The sequence below is a fragment of the Staurois parvus genome, unplaced genomic scaffold (assembly GCF_062004578.1).
Source record: "Staurois parvus isolate SC_StPar_1 unplaced genomic scaffold, SC_StPar_1.0 ptg000233l, whole genome shotgun sequence".
In the NCBI taxonomy this organism is placed as follows: Eukaryota; Metazoa; Chordata; class Amphibia; order Anura; family Ranidae; genus Staurois; species Staurois parvus.
The window spans coordinates 4,266,635-4,283,109 of NW_028318029.1; positions in this window are offsets into that span (position 1 = coordinate 4,266,635).

The following is a 16,475-nucleotide window of genomic DNA, read 5'->3' on the forward strand; positions in this document are numbered from 1 at the left end:
GGGTTTTCAGGGTGCGCCTAAAGGAGAGGAGAGTAGGTGATAGTCTGATGGGTTGGGGCAGAGAGTTCCAGAGGATGGGTGACACCCTGGAGAAATCCTGGAGGCGGGCATAGGAGGAGGAGACCAGGGAACTAGAGAGAAGGAGGTCTTGTGAGGAGCGGATTGTGTGTGTTGGGTGGTACTTGGATATTAGGTCGGTGATGTAATTTTGGGCAGTATGGTGGACAGCTTTGTACGTCAGTGTTAGGATTTTGAATTTGATCCGTTGCGCAATCAGAAGCCAGTAGAGGGATTGGCAGAGGGGGGGGGGGGTGGAAACGGAGCGGTTGGTAAGGTGAATGAGTCTAGCTGCCATATTCAGGATCGACTGAAGCGGGGATAGCCTGTGGCGGGGCAGGCCAGTGAGGAGGGATTTGCAGTAATTAAGTTGTGATATGATGAGGGAGTGGATGAGCTGTTTAGTGGTTGCTGGGGTTAGGAACGTGCGGATTTTGGCGATGTTGCAGAGGTGGAGTCTGCATGAGGTTGTTAATGATTGGACTTGGGGCTGGAAGGATAGGTTGGAGTCCAGAGTGACACCAAGTACTCTGGCCTGCTGGGCGGGTCTGATAGTGGTATTGTTGGACGTGATGGAGAAGTCAATGGGGGGTGGTGTACGGGCTGGGGGGAAGACTAGGAGCTTGTTTTTGGAGCGGTTCAGTTTAAGGAAGTGGAGCGACATCCAGTCTGATATGTCGTACAGTAGGTTTGTGATTCGACTGAGGGGGTGAGGTGGGGGGTTGAGAGATAGATTTGTGTGTCGTCGGCATAGAGGTGGTAGTTGAAGCCGTGAGAGTGTATGAGTTGGCCAAGGGAGGAGGTGTAGATTAAGAAGAGAAGGGGCCCGAGGATGGAGCCTTGAGGGACCCCAGCAGAGAGGGGAAGTGAGGGGGAGGTGGAAGCGTTATAGGTAACGCTGAAAGAGCGTTGTGATAGGTAGGATGAGAGCTAGGAGAGAGCGGAATCTCTGAGGCTGAGGGAGTGTAGTTTTTTGAGGAGGAGGGGGTGGTCGACTGTGTCGAAGGCCGCGGAGAGGTCAAGAACTAGGAGCACTGAATAGTGGCCATTAGCTTTGGTGGTTAGAAGGTCATTGGAGAGTTTGAGTAAGGCGGTTTCGGTGGAGTGTAGGGGACGGAAACCGGACTGTAGGGGATCAAAGAGGTTGTTGTCGTTGAGGTGAGAGCTTAGGCGAGTGTAGACTAAGCATTCGAGGAGTTTGGATGTGAATGGGAGCAGGGGGATGGGTCTGAGGTTGTTCGGGTCGTTGGGGTCCAGGGAGGGCTTTTTAAGTATGGGGGTGATGTGTGCATGTTTCAGAGGGGAGGGGAATGCGCTGGAAGAGAGGGAGAGATTAAAGATGTGGGTGAGGGAGCGTAGGATGGAGGGGGAGGGAGGTCGTAGGAGTTGTGAGGGGATATGGTCGAGGGAGCAAGTGGTGAGGTGGGCATCAGAGAAGACCTTGGAGACTTCCTTGATGGTAGTAGGGTCGAAGGTGTGGAGTTTTGAGGGGGCTTCAGTGTGAGGAATGTTGCGTGGGGTGGAGGTCAGAGCAGTGGTGGGGCCGTGGGAGAGGGGTGATGAGGGGGTAGCTGTGTGAGAGGGGACGGGGTTGGAGGGAGTTTGAGCAGTGACGAAGTCCCTGTGGGTTGTGTCGAGGGGTGATGAGGGGGTAGTTGTGTGAGAGGGGGCGGGTTTGGAGGGAGTGTGAGCTGTGGCGATGTCCTTGCGAATTGTGTCAATCTTGTTTTTGAAGTGATTGGCAATCTCAAGGGCGGTGAGTGAGGTGCTGGGTGGAGGTGGGGGCAGAGAGAGTAGAGAGTTAAAAGTGGAGAAGAGTCGGCGAGGATTGGAAGAGAGGGTCTTGATGAGGGTCAGGAAGTAGGCTTGTTTGGCGGCGTGGAGGGAGAAGGTGTAGGTGTGGAAGGCAGATTTATAGCGGGTGAAGGCTTGTTGGGATTTGGTTTTGCGCCATAGTCACTCCAGGGCACGACTGTGTCATTTGAGAGTTTTGGTGTGATCAGTCTGCCAGGGCTGGAGCGGTCGGGGTCTGATGTTTTGTGTGGTTAAAGGCGCAATGTGTCAAGGGCTGTTGACAGCACGTTGTTATAAGCAGTCATAGCCAAGTCAGGGCAGGACAGAGGGAGGATGCTGTCATGGAGTTGATCAGCTGCAGAGTGGAGGGGGGCAGGGTTCAGGTTGCGGAGGTTACGGCTGGTAGTAGTATGACATTTGGAGGGGTAGGCGTTAGAGGACGATGAGATAGAGAAGGTAATAAGGTTGTGGTCAGAGAGAGGGAAGGGGGTGTTTGTGAGGTTGTGGGGAGCGCAACGGTTGGAGAAGACAAGGTCCAGGATGTTTCCTTCGGAGTGGGTGGTGGATTGTGTGCACTGTGCAAGTGCAAAGGAGGAGGTTAAGTGGAGGAGTTGGGATGTGGCCAGGTTGTCAATGTTGACAGGGATGTTGAAATCCCCAAGGATGATGGTGGGTAGCTCGGAGGAGAGAAAGAAGGGTAACCAGGAGGAAAAAGCATCCAGGAAGCGGGATACGGGTACAGGAGGCCGGTAGATTACGACAATCTTCAGGGGGGTTGGGGAGAATAGAGAATATATATTTTATATATATATATATATATATATATATGTATATTGATAACAATGGTAATATACACTGGAAAATCTAAGTATGATCTGTTTAAAAGAACAGTGCAAAATGGGAGAATCATTCAATATGATATTTTTACCTACAGCTTTATTAGACAAACAGGAATGAGCATGCTTTTTACATGGCTAGCTGAATGTTTACGTTGTAATATTTAGTTGTCCTTTTTGGGCATGTGCACATTTGCTGTATTTTGCTATTGCTCCAGTAGAGAGGTCTCCAAACTTTCTAAATAAAGGACCGGCTTACTGTCCTTCAGAATTTAGGGGGGCTGGAGTGTGGCCACGGGAAATAGAAAAGGTCCTGACATCAATGGGAAAAAATTCCGGACACCATCTTTGGTGTTCTTGAGAGGAATTGTGCCCCATCATTAGGAGAAATTGTGTCCCATCGTTGGTGTCATTTGGAGGTACTGTGCCCCTTAATTGGTGTCAGTGGGCCTTTTTGTTGGTGTCCTTGGGAGAAATTGTGTCCGATCACTGGTGTCACTGGGAGGAATTGTGCCCTTTCATTGGTATCAGTGGGGGGAATTATGCCCCTTTGTTTGTATTAGTGGATTAAATTGTACTCCAAGGGCCGAATAAAAGCAAGCAAATGGCCACATCTGGCCCCTGGGCCGCAGTCTGGAGACTACTGCTCTAGTATGTTTCAAACTATATTAATAAAAATTGCTGTTTGTCCATACACAGTTTCTCTTGGACTTGATTGACATGAACCCACTATAAACTAGGTAGAACTGAAACGTTCTGTGCATGCTTCTGACTTTTCTCTCCAGCCCTAAAACAGATCCATACATACAGAACTGCAGTCTTCTATGCAGTTGTTCTCAGGCCTTTTTTATGGGATAAACAAGGGTTGTATCATTTTCCAAAATTATCATTTTGTGTATTCCAAATGTATCCAGTGACGTATATATTTTGGTGACCAGTGCAATGCAGACTTTAGTCACTGGTTTCTGTGAGTCACTGTTTGTTCCATATATATATATAATCACAGCTTTAGATTTCCTCAAAGCCATGGATTAATACAATGAAACGCAAATTAAACTATAAGTGGTATGTAGGCTGTACTTTGATGTGAGACATTTCAGGCATAAAACGAATCTGGACAAAAAGCTGTTTAAATATGTGCTGAAACCAGCCCAACAAGATCATGGAAGAAGGTATGTACTTGTACCTCTGCTGTAAAACAAGTACAACCAAACGTGAAAAGAATGTATTGTTTTTCTGGCATGAGCATTAGCATGTTCTCTCCAGGTAAAATAGTGTATTAGTTTTCTTGGCGTTGACTTTGGCTGTCCTCTTCATGTAGGTTAACACCGTGACTGGCAAACATTTAGTGCAGTATGAAACACTTAAGTCCCCAGGCCTCTTTCTCCCAAAACCCCCATGTCCCAGAGCATTTTCCACCCATTATACCTTTTAGCATTTGTAGTAAACCCTAACATACAAGAGTGAGTGAAAAAAAATCAGCTCTATGGTAAAATCGACAGACTGCTAGCAGCAATAAGGATTGACATAAAAACCCTAAGAACGCAGCATAAACATTTTTTGTTTGGGATTATAGGGGAGGTGGTCCAGGGGGGTCCTCAAAAGCTTGTCCAAACATCTGAAGGTATGGGTTTATAACTCATGGAATATGAATGTTGCCTTTGTCATGTACTGTACACCAAGATATGAAACTTATAGGTAAGTCGAATTGTATTTTTTTGTGGAGTAAATTAACTGCTTCCCCACCACCCTATAACAGAACTACTGCTACAGGGCAGGAGGGCTGCGCAAAATCACGTATATATACGTCATTTAGCATTTACGGGTAAGGGGCGCACGCGCCGCCCTACCCGCGCTGCCATTGGCGACTACAGATATCAATCACCGGGTCCCGGACAGAGATTCCACACTGGCACTCTGCGATCGCAGAGGATCAGTGACAGGGGAGAGACCTGTGTGTATACAACACAGGTCTCTCTCCTGCCAGCAGTAACATGCTGCTCTGTACTTCTCTGCACAACAAAGAAATACACAGTAGCATGTTTACATAGTAAAACAGCACACAGTTAACCCCTTCCTGCCCAGTGTCATTAGTACAGTGTCAGTGCTTTTTATTAGCACTTTTTATTGATCACTGTATTAGTGTCATTGGGATGTCAGTGGCAGATAAATATCCCTATTTATTGCATAGTCTGCTTGAAAGGGTATATACCAGTGTGCAGAGGGTCCTTCAGAATCTCTAGTGTTAATATGTGGTTACACCCCTTTAGCAACTGATGGATAAATGCATGTACTAGCTGTTGGGATTTGAGCACAGGGATCTCGTTTGTTGTATTGTTGGGTCAGTAGCCAGACCTGAACCTGGTAGCTCTCCCCATTGTGTCTTTTCCCCTATGCTAGCATTGTGTCCACAGTAGCACTTGCGTAGGCAGGGCAGAGTAGGACTGGCCATAGTGGGATTACTTTGACGCAGTTGGCCAACTTAAGCATGTATTGCAATATGTGTGAACTAAATATCCCTATTTATTGCATAGTCTATTGAAAGGGTATATACCAGTGTGCAGAGGGTCCTTCAGAATTTCTGGCAGTTAGTTCCCGCCCAGTGTCAGAATGATCGCCGCACTCCCGCTATAACTCGCTGGTCACCGCCATTACTAGTATATATAAAAAAAAAATTCCAGTATATATATCGCCATTTGTAAATTCTATAACTTTCATGTAAACCAATTAATTTACACGTATTAAGATTTTTTTTTTACCAAGACATGTAGCAGAATACATTTTGGCCTATATTTATGACAAAATTATATTTTTTTACTGGATATGTTTTAAAGCAAAAAGTAAAAAATTTAGTTTTTTTTCCAAGATTGTTGGCATTTTTTTGTTTATAGCACAAAAAATAAAAAATGCAGATGCGATTAAATACCACCGAAAGAAAGCTCTATTTGTGGGAAAAAAAGAACATAAATTTCATTTGGGTGCAGCGCTGCATGACCGCGCAATTGTCAATTAAAGTAACACAGTGTCGTATCGCACAAAATGGCCTGGTCAGGAAGGGGGGTAAATCCTCAGGAGGGCAAGTGGTTATGGGGCACCGGCTTCTCCTCTGTTTTTATGATCCAATCCTACTATCAAAACTGAAGCATGCTGACATATGGGAAGGATGTTCAAACACCACTGCAGTCAGGGGCCCACAACATGGCCGGAGGAGTATCCTTCAGATATTTTGAGGTTCTAGCAGACTGCTCCATCTTCTGATGCAGATGTTTAATCCTGGGTTGATGAAAGGAGAAACATAGTTCACTTGCCAGAAGATAGTGGCTTAGATAGAAAGGAGGGAGCGATCCATTCTGGGCAATCAGGCTGTTGTTGCTGCACATGTTGCAGCCTATGTTTCTGGTTAGTGTGCAATTCACTAGGTGGTATGCGTCCATACATTGGGGATCTGTAACGGATTGGATTAGACGGTGGATCATACACTACCTTTTTTTTCAGCACTCTGGACTCCAATTTCAAGACCTTTTCTATTAGTATTTTCTATTATTTTGAATATTTTCACTTTGATTATTTGGTGCACTTTAACCATTAGCCTCCCGGCCAATAGCCGTTTGGCGGCCGGAAAAATGCTTTAGATTTTCGGGTGGACGCCATATGGCGTTCTCACGGGCATGCGCAGTTTGCGCGCTTGCAGAGCAGCTCAGCGGCGCGATCTGTCTCCGGCCGTGTACCTCAGACACGGCCGATGACAGACCTGAGTACCGGCCCCCATTGCCGGTACCATGTGACCTGCTGTGACCAATCACAGCAAATCACATGACAGTTGTATACAATGGATGGCTTCATTCATGCCATCCATTGTATACTAGGGTCTAGCTGTGAATGGTCACAGCGATCACATGCACATGTCATGTGATTAGCTGTGGCCAAATCACAGCTAAGCACAAAAAAAGAAAAAAAACCCTGAATGAATCGATGTCATTCAGGTAAATGCTTGCTTATAGCAAAGTAATTCTTTGCTATAAGCAAATTGTGTAAAAAAAAAACAAAAAAAAACTGATCACTTCCCCAAAGCAGTACAATGTTACTATAGTAACATTGTACTACTTTGGTCATAGTGAAATATGAAAAAAAAATCTTAAAAAAGAGAAAACAAATTTAATAAAAAATTAAAAATAATAAAAAAAAATAAATATATTTTTTTTCATACTGTCACCAGTCGGTGTCCCTGATCACCGCCATGCCAGTTATATGATGACGCTGTACTGGTGACAGTATGTAAAAAAAAAATAGTGAAAATAATTTTTTTAATTTTTTAATTTTCCGAACAATTATGACAAAAAAAATACAACTTCAAAAAACTCGCCATTCCTCTTATGAAGTACGTTGGACTGTCTACTTTGCAAAAAGGGGTCATTTGGGGGATATCTGTACTGTTCTGACATTCTTGGACCTCAAGAAATTAGATTGGCTGTCAGTACTTCAGGATTGATCAATATTCAGAACTATACCATAGTTTGTGAACTCTAAAACTTTCCTACAAACTAAAAAATACATCCTAATTTGAGTTATTTTCACCAAAGACATGTAGCAGAATATATCTTGGCCTAAATTTATGAAGAACAATTATTTATTTGCAAACTTTTATAATAGAAACAAAGAAAAATGTGTTTATTTTTCAAAATTTTCGGTCTTTTTTTTGTTAATTTAGGAAAAAATAAAAACCCCGGCGGTGATTAAATACCACCAGAAGAAAGCTCTAGTTGTGTGAAGAAAATGATAACATTTTAGTTTGGGTACAATGTTGTATGACCGCGCAATTGTCATTCAAAGTGTGAGAGCGCTGAAACCTGAAAATTGGCCTGGGCAGGAAGGGGGTAAAAGTGCCCGGTATGGAAGTGGTTAATATACTTATTTGGTTGCAATCTTATTATTTGATTTTTTTCACTGAATGCATTATTTACATGCATTGTGGATTAAAAATTGATTCACATTTATTTGATTTACATTTTTTTCTGGCGCTGCGAGCACATTAATACTAACCTATTAAACATTGTTTTGGGACAAATAGGTCTTTAATTCGGTAGCAAATTTAGATAATATATTTTTATTTCCTTAGATTTTTATTGGAGATAAATATTAACAAATCATCTATATGTAATTTGCACATGCCCATATATTTATCCCAAAATAGTTAACAAAGTCTACAAATTAACACGTTTTCACATTAAGTCCTAATTCACAAAGGTGTCCATTTATGAAATAAAGAAGAGCTATGATCCTGAGGATCGCAGCTGATCTCTCATGTGTACCGATTTATGTAACTGAGATGAAGAGCAGAGAATATGTATATACACACACTCATACAGCATATTGCCAGAAGTATTGGGCCAGATCTCCAAGTCATTAGATTAAGGTGTAACAATCACCTCCATGGCCACACAGGTGTATAAAATCAAGCACCTAGGCATGCAGACGGCTTCTACAAACATTTGTGAAAGAATGGGTCGTTCTCAGCAGCTCAGTGATATCAAGTGTGGTCCCGTGATAGGTTGTCACCTGTGCAATAAGTCCATCTGTGAAATTTCCTTGTTACTAAATATTCCACGGTGTTAGTGGTATTATAACAAAGTGGAAGCAACTGGGAACAACAGCAACTCAGCCACAAAGTGGTAGGCCACGTAAAATGACAGAGCAGGGTCAGCGCATGCTGAAGCACACAGTGCACAGAAGACACCAACTGTCTGCGGAGTCAATAGCTAAAGACCTCCAAACTTCATGTGGCCTTCAGATTAGCACAACAACAGTGCATAGAGAGTGCTTCATGGAATGGGTTTCCATGGCCAAGAAGCTGCATCTAAGCCTTACATCACCAAGTGCAATGCAAAGTGTCGGATGCAGTGGTGTAAAGTACGCCACCACTGGACTCTAGAGCAGTGGAGGTTGTGCCAAGTGTAAAGTTTGGTGGAGGGGAGGTTATGGTGTGGGGTTGTTCTTCAGGGGTTGGGCTTGGCCCCTTAGTTCCAGTGAAGGGAACTCTTAAGGCATCAGCATACCAAGGACAATTTCATGCTCCCAACTTGAGTAAGAATCAACAGATATTTGAAGCGGGGAATCACCAGCATTTACATTTAGCTGTGGCTGCTCTGCCTATACAAATAAATGACAAACTGATAGCAGGCAGATATGCCCATGACCAGGGCGTATTTACCATAAAGCAAACAAGGCATTTGCCTAGGGCGGCATTTTTCAGGGGACACACACACAGCATGTGGACCAGGTGGAATCTGAAAGAGGCTGCCGGCTGCTTGATGGTGTAAGCAGAGCCTGACTTTTGTTCCCAGGGATGTTCGGAGCTGTGAAGGTGTCTTTTTTGTTGCTGAGGTGTGGGGTTATCGGTGTATTGGTGGCGGTGGTAGTAGAAGGCTCTCTCAGGTACAGGTGGGGGTGCTGGGATGTTGGTCAATGTCAGGTTCTCTTCATGGGGGAGGGGGGTTTTGGTCAATGTCGGGTTCTCATCATGGGGGAGGGGGGTGTTGATTGGGGTTACGGTCTCTCTATGGGTGGGGGAGCTGATTTTTGTGTTGCCTAGAACAGCACGAATCCAAAGTACAACACCGCCCATGACTGTCCGAGAGTAAATGCACATGCAGCGTTTAGCTGCAATTACCCCCGGTTACATCAAAGCCAATTTTGAAATCGTGCAACTTACAGTGAAGTCGCACAATTCCAAAATCGGGCGACCTGCTATTTCATTGCAATTTGCAAGACATCTGACACAGATATCTATGCAAATTGCAACAAAAGTAGTACATGCACTATGTTAGAAATCGCTGCAGCTCTGATCAAGTCGAACCACTCCGATATGACAGTTCTAATAGCGGACAATAGGGTGCGACTTGGCACATGATTTGCAAGTTGCCTGACATGCAAATCGCATGCCAAGTCACACCCGATGTGACCGGGGGCTTAAGGATAGATAATCACCCCTGGATGCCAATGTTTGTATCTGTGGGTGATCATCAATCCCTAACCGCAGGTAACCATTGCATATGTATTTACTCATGAACTTATCTATCTGCTGTCATCTTGTCATTCATTCACACAGGCACAGTTAAACGTATACACCAGTGATTGTGGCTGTAAGAATCTATTTATGCCAGTGGAATTCTCAGACTAGCCATAATCATCCAAGTGAATGAAGCTTTATGCCACCTTTATGGAATGTAGTAGAATGGAAACGGAAATGCTACATTGTGACACACACAGGGGGAAATAGTTCAAATTATGACTCACAGTAAAATACTTTTCTTAAGAGTACATTAACCACTTGACCTCTTGAAGGTTTTACCCCCTTCAGGACCAGAGCATTTTTTGTTATTCAGCACTGCACTACTTTAACTAGCAATTGCGCGATCATGCAACACTGTACCCAAATGAAATTTATAGAATTTAATTTAATATAACATTCCTTTGGTGGTATTTGATCACCGCTGGGTTTTTTTATTTTTTATTATATAAAGGAAAAAAGAACAACATTTTTGAAAAATAACAATGTTTTCTACCTTCTGTTATAAAACATCCAATAAAAAATATAAAATTCCTTCATAAACTTAGGCCAAAATGTATTGTGCTACATGTCTTTGGCAAAAAAAAACAACAAGTGTATATTAACTGTTTTGTGCGAACGATAAGTTACTGTGATAGTGTGGAGGGCAATCTGGTGTTATCTGACACTGGCTGGAAGGTACACTAACTGACTGACATCAATAGTGACACTAATGCAGTGATCGGTGCCAATACAGTACACCAAGGCTTAAAATTTTGAGTCTAGACCTACAATAATACCAGCCAGACACCAGTTGCCCCACCCAACCTTGCCCAGGTCCACCTCCAACCCCACCCCCATCCCGTCCCCCAACCCCACTCCCATCCCGTCCCCCAACCCCGCCCCCAGCCCTGCCCCAACCACGCCCCCTTAAAGCTTATGAAATTACATTTTTCTTCAGAATAAAGAGTCCAAAATATAAAACTGTATACAGTATATTATACACAGTATATAGAAATAAAATATATACTGATAAAATAACATTAAAAAATAGCTTTAACGATAAGATATATAAATATGAGGGAAGGTATATTGTAAAGTAAGATGATGATAAGATACTGTAAAAGTTATATTATAACATAAGATATGAAAAAGTTATATTGTAAGACACGATACGATAAGATAGAAGTTAACATCAATCGATCCAAGCACTGAAATCCCAGATTATTGGAAGCCGATTAGTCCTCAGCTGCTGATGTCACACTAAAGAAGTAATAACTAGAGTCCAAAGGAACAGTGCTAAGAAGACTTAGGTTTTATGTAGTATTGACCCCACAATGTACTCCAATAAAGGGTATAAATGTATTCCATTAAAAGAACTATATAGTCATTCACTAACAGCAGTAAAAGCCCAATGTGTGGCCGTGATGGAATATCTGCTCACCTAAGCAGCATAAGCCCCCGAGCTGGTGTGGATGGTAAAGCAAGGTGATCACTAGAAGCAAGTTAGCCAGACCATTGACCGCTGCGCATCAGTTAGTTAGCCATACCAGGGACCGCTTTGTATCAGTTAGTTAGCCAGACCAGGGACCGCTGCACATCAGTTCAGTTTGCGGTTCAGCCTAGTTTTTGGTGGCCGACTTACGCTTCCTCCCGGGACCTGTGACGTCAGTTCCTGTGTGCCGCAGTCTCCGGTCCAGATAGCTTGATTCTAGTGATCACCTTGCTTTACCATTCACACCGGCTCGGGGGCTTATGCTGCTTAGGCTCGCCGCTAGAGAATTTCTCCTCGCATTTGGCGAGTGGCTTTTTCAAGCCCTGCAGTACACAATCACGATACTAATGTCACTGGCTGGGAAGGGGTTAACATCTTTGGGAAATCCAGGGGTTAATTGTGTGAATAACAATGTGTAATGTGTGTAATATGTGCTGCTTTCATTTTACTATATGGCTGTTTTTCTCTCCCTGCTTTGCAGTTTGCTGTTCTCAGTACAGAGTTCTGTGTTTCATAAACACAGTACTGTGTGTGATTGGACACCTTCCACTCCCACTTCAGTTTTGACAGTGGAAGTGGATTAAAAAAAAAAACAAAGAAGAGACTGGTATCCCTTAAAGTGGTATAAAACCCAATTGCAAAATGTTTTTATATTGCAGCTTACCAATTCTTAGATATGATGGCTGTATAGGTTTTCTTTTTTTTAGGCTTTCTTTTTGTTATTTTCATGTGGTGATCCAGCCAGCAAGTCTGTTGCTTTTCAAAAGAAGCTCTTCAAAAGAATGTTACAGAGATGAGACAAACCATTTACCACTAACAGGGGTGTTTGCAATGATCTGCTTTTATTTATGCATGTAAAACCTTTATCCAAAGAGGAAAAAACTGTTTGTTGTACCTGTTATAGAGTATTAGCTGGAGTTCAATTTGTTACTGTATCTAAATCTGCTAGGAGGTGTGTTATTGGCCAGATCAGCAGGTGAAAACAGAGGCAGGAAAAAAAGCCCAAGAAAAGGAAACTAAGGCAGCCAACACATCTAATGATTGGTAAGCTGCAATACACAATTTTTTGATTCAATACTGCTTTAATTTACTCCACAAAAAAACCAAAAAATTTTGACTTACCTGTAAATTACATATCTTGGACAAGGTCAACATCTTTATAATTCGTTGGTTATAAGTCCATAGCTTCAGGTAAGTGGACACTGGCAAGTTTTTGATGATACCCTTGGTGTACCTCCACCATACCCCTAACCCACTCCATAAGTGCTCAGTTTTGCAGCAACCAAGGAAAGGAAGGGAATGTGGCTTGTGTCTTGTACTGCACCCCAAAATATGGAAGTTACGTGCAAGTCAAAATTCCTTTTTCTCTTAATTGTACAGTACAAGACACAGGTAACATATTCATATACCATGGGACGTCCCCAAGACTGAATATGAAGGGTGGGCAACAAGTAGGCAAATGAAACTGGGCCAACAGCCCCAAAAAACAACAAGGGTCAAAGGATCCAAGTTCAGAATGCCACTGTAAAAACATTGCAGCGAAAAGCTACATTCTCAGAAGACTGGACATCATTTAAAACTTTGAAAAATTATGAACAGAAGACAGGTGGTGGGCTACAGAGGCGTGGTGCAAAAAACTTCAGGAAACTCCTAAAGTGTGCAGAACTCCTACAGACCTGTTGATAAGGAACATGCAATCACTTCCCACTGTTCAATGGTGGATTTTGAAACAGGTTGCCCCTTGCGACTTCCTGAGGAATGAAAAAACAGAGAATCCATTTGTCTGATGGAAGCCATCACATTAAAAGGTATATTCTAATGGCCCGGACTATGTCCAGGCAATGTAGAAGCAATTACTTTGGATACTCAGTATGACAGAACATTGTAATCATTGAGATGGACCGCTGAAACCACCTTTGGAAGAAAGGATAATCTTGGGCATAAGACAACCTTGTTGTGAAGTACAGTCAGGTCCATAAATATTGGGACATCGACACAATTCTAACATTTTTGGCTCTATACACCACCACAATGGATTTGAAATGAAACAAACAAGATGTGCTTTAACTGCAGACTGTCAGCTTTAATTTGAGGGTATTTACATCCAAATCAGGTGAACAGCGTAGGAATTACAACAGTTTGCATATGTGCCTCCCACTTGTTAAGGGACCAAAAGTAATGGGACAGAATAATAATCAAACTTTCACTTTTTAATACTTTGTTGCAAATCCTTTGCAGTCAGTTACAGCCTGAAGTCTGGAACGCATAGACATCACCAGACTCTGGGTTTCATTCCTGGTGATGCTCTGCCAGGCCTCTACTGCAACTGTCTTCAGTTCCTGCTTGTTCTTGGGGCATTTTCCCTTCAGTTTTGTCTTCAGCAAGTGAAATGCATGCTCAATCAGATTCAGGTCAGGTGATTGACTTGGCCATTGCATAACATTCCACTTCTTTCCCTTAAAAAACTCTTTGGTTGCTTTTGCAGTATGCTTTGGGTCATTGTCCATCTGCACTGTGAAGCGGTGTTCTTTGTGGCCATTTGATAGTTGATATATGCAACTTTGGTAGCATTGTCTGTTTGCACCTGGATTGGGTGTTCCTCCGGAAGGGAGGTCCAATTCTGCAGGGACAACCTGACTGCTCTGAGCTCCAAGATGTAGATGGGCCATTTGGTTTCCTCTCTCTTCACCATGTTACCGGAACTCTCAAAGATTGGAGCACTCCTTCCCAACCTGACAGACTTGCATGTCATAAAGACTTTCCAGTGGTAAGGAAAGAAATTCCATCAAGATAAGGAAGTTCTTGCTTAGCTGGATAGGGGTATGGTTAAGTCAAGGAAAAGAGCCTCCTTTTTGCAGGCTGAAAAATTGTTGTGTTGGAGGGTTCTTAAATGAAATTGGGTGAAATGTACTGCCTCGAAGGAGACGACCATTAGCCCCAGAACTCTCATGGCAAATATCACTGTAGAATTTCCCTTGGATCTCAGTTGTTGAGCATAAGCTTATACAGAAAGACTTTTCTTTTCTGGAAGAAAGACTTACTTGGGATGTATCTGGGATCAACCACAAGTATTCCAGGTGAAAGGAAGGCTGGGGAACAGATTTGTTGAAATTGATCACCCAGCCAAAGGTCTGAAGCAGCTGCATTGTCTTTGAATATTTTTCAAGAGCTTCAAATGACATGATTCCTTTAGAAGGTCATCTAGGTGCTCTAAGTTCTTTTTCTTTTTCAATAATATTTATCAAGTTTTCCATAAGAGTTTTTACATGACAATTGAGGAAGTCATAACAAGTGCCCAAGAAAAAATAGGCATAGTGCAATCAGAGAGAGGACATTTTCCAATAGTTATTTCCTAGGGAAATACACATCACAATGTATATAAGAACATTTCTATAAAAGCAATTAGGCAAAATTACACTAAAGTATAGATTTGTAGAACTGAAAAGGTAAGGTCACAACTCTGACTATCCATCAAGATGTAAACCCCTCCCCCCCCCCCCCAGAGAAAGAGAAAGGAAAAAAAAAAGAAGATAACCCGTCTAGGTGTCCAACTCCACGGCCACCGAAATCCGCTTTCAGGGAGAAGATTGTATATAAACTATCCAAGAATTCCAGATCCTCTTTGTGTGCCCTTCAGTACACTAACCACTTTTTTATTAAGCATTATCCATGTCAATTCATCAAAAACAGGTCCCCGCTGACCTCTTCCATGCCACATATTTTAGCCGCTAACAACACATAGTAAATAATGTTTGAGTATGTCTGGGAATATTGCCAATAGGTTCACTTAAGAGGGCAACCCGAGCACTTTTGGTTATATTCACCATGGTAACTAAATATTAGAGTATGCACCCTCATCCAGAAACAGCAGACCTTGGGACAAGTCCACTATGTGTGAAACATTGTTTGTACATAACTGCATCCTTGAAAATATACGGAAATGACCCTGGATACATTTTAGAAAGACATTCATGGACAAGATACTATCTGAAGAAAGCTTTATAACTAGCTTAAATTAGTACAACATTCATAATTCCTTTGTGAATTCTGGATGTCCAGTCTCTCCAGTCTTCATCAATTTCCATTTCTAGGTCTTTTACTCATGCCAATTTGTAAGGGAAGTTACAAGAAACAGCAACAAACAGATGACCTGAGGTCTGAGAAGAGTAAGCAAGGGTGTTAAGACATTTGTGAACACTCTGGGAGCAGAGGATAGGCTGAAGGGCAGTCTGGTAAACTAAAAATGCACTGAAAAAGCACAGAAATTGTTGAAGAGGTGGGTAAAATGGAACATGGAAGGCAGCATCTTGAATGCCCACGAATGCTGTGTATTCCCCATGCCTCAGGTCCATGCAAAATTTTAGAATTTGAAGGAATTTATTGAGTGGTTTTAAGCCGAGAATAGAATGAACAACCCATTGGGCTTTGGTACTGTGAACAGGTTGAGTAGAAACCTCTAAAAATGTCTTGTGGCAGTATTGCCACAACAACTCCATGGGACAAGAGGTAGTTTGGGGCATTCTTCAAATCTAACTGTCCTTGGGCAGTTTTTGGCTAATTTGAAAGAAGAAAGCAGTGAGGTGGTAGAGATTTGAACTGTATTTTGAAGCCCTTTGAAACCACTGACTGAACCCACAGGTTTGGGATGTCTGTGACCCACAAGCAAGCAAACTGTAACTCTTTGGAGTGAGGTCACCACTTTATTGTGAAATGGGCTTTGGGGAAGGCTTGGTGGCTGTTGTGGGCAGTTTTATGCTGAACAGAAGGGCTGAACTTACGCTTTGAAGTTGAAGCCTGGCTATAGCAGACAGGTGCTTTTCATTTAGAGGAGCTTCGGGTTCCATAAGAGGGTGGTTTTGTGACCATCCTCTGCGGAAGTAAAACCTTACCACCTGTTATCTCTTTAATGAACTGATTAATTTCCTTAACAGACTTCTTCCTTGGAAGATCACAAGTGTAAGGGGCCTTTTGCAGCCAGCTTTATTTGTCCAAGTTTTAAGCCATATAATGTTGTGCATGTAAATAGAGATGATAGCCATTCTGAAGATGACATGTTCTAGAGCATCCACACACAAAAGAAGAGCAGGAGGCAACTGCTGAAATTGCTCTGTAACAGCATGATCCTGAGATACAGCATCATGTTGATTGTGTGTCGTCCTAATCCAGTTAGCTGCAGTTTGACATACTGAAATTGCAACATGAGCTGATTACAGCTGTGCTTCCTACTGGAAGCTGTTGGACATAGAGG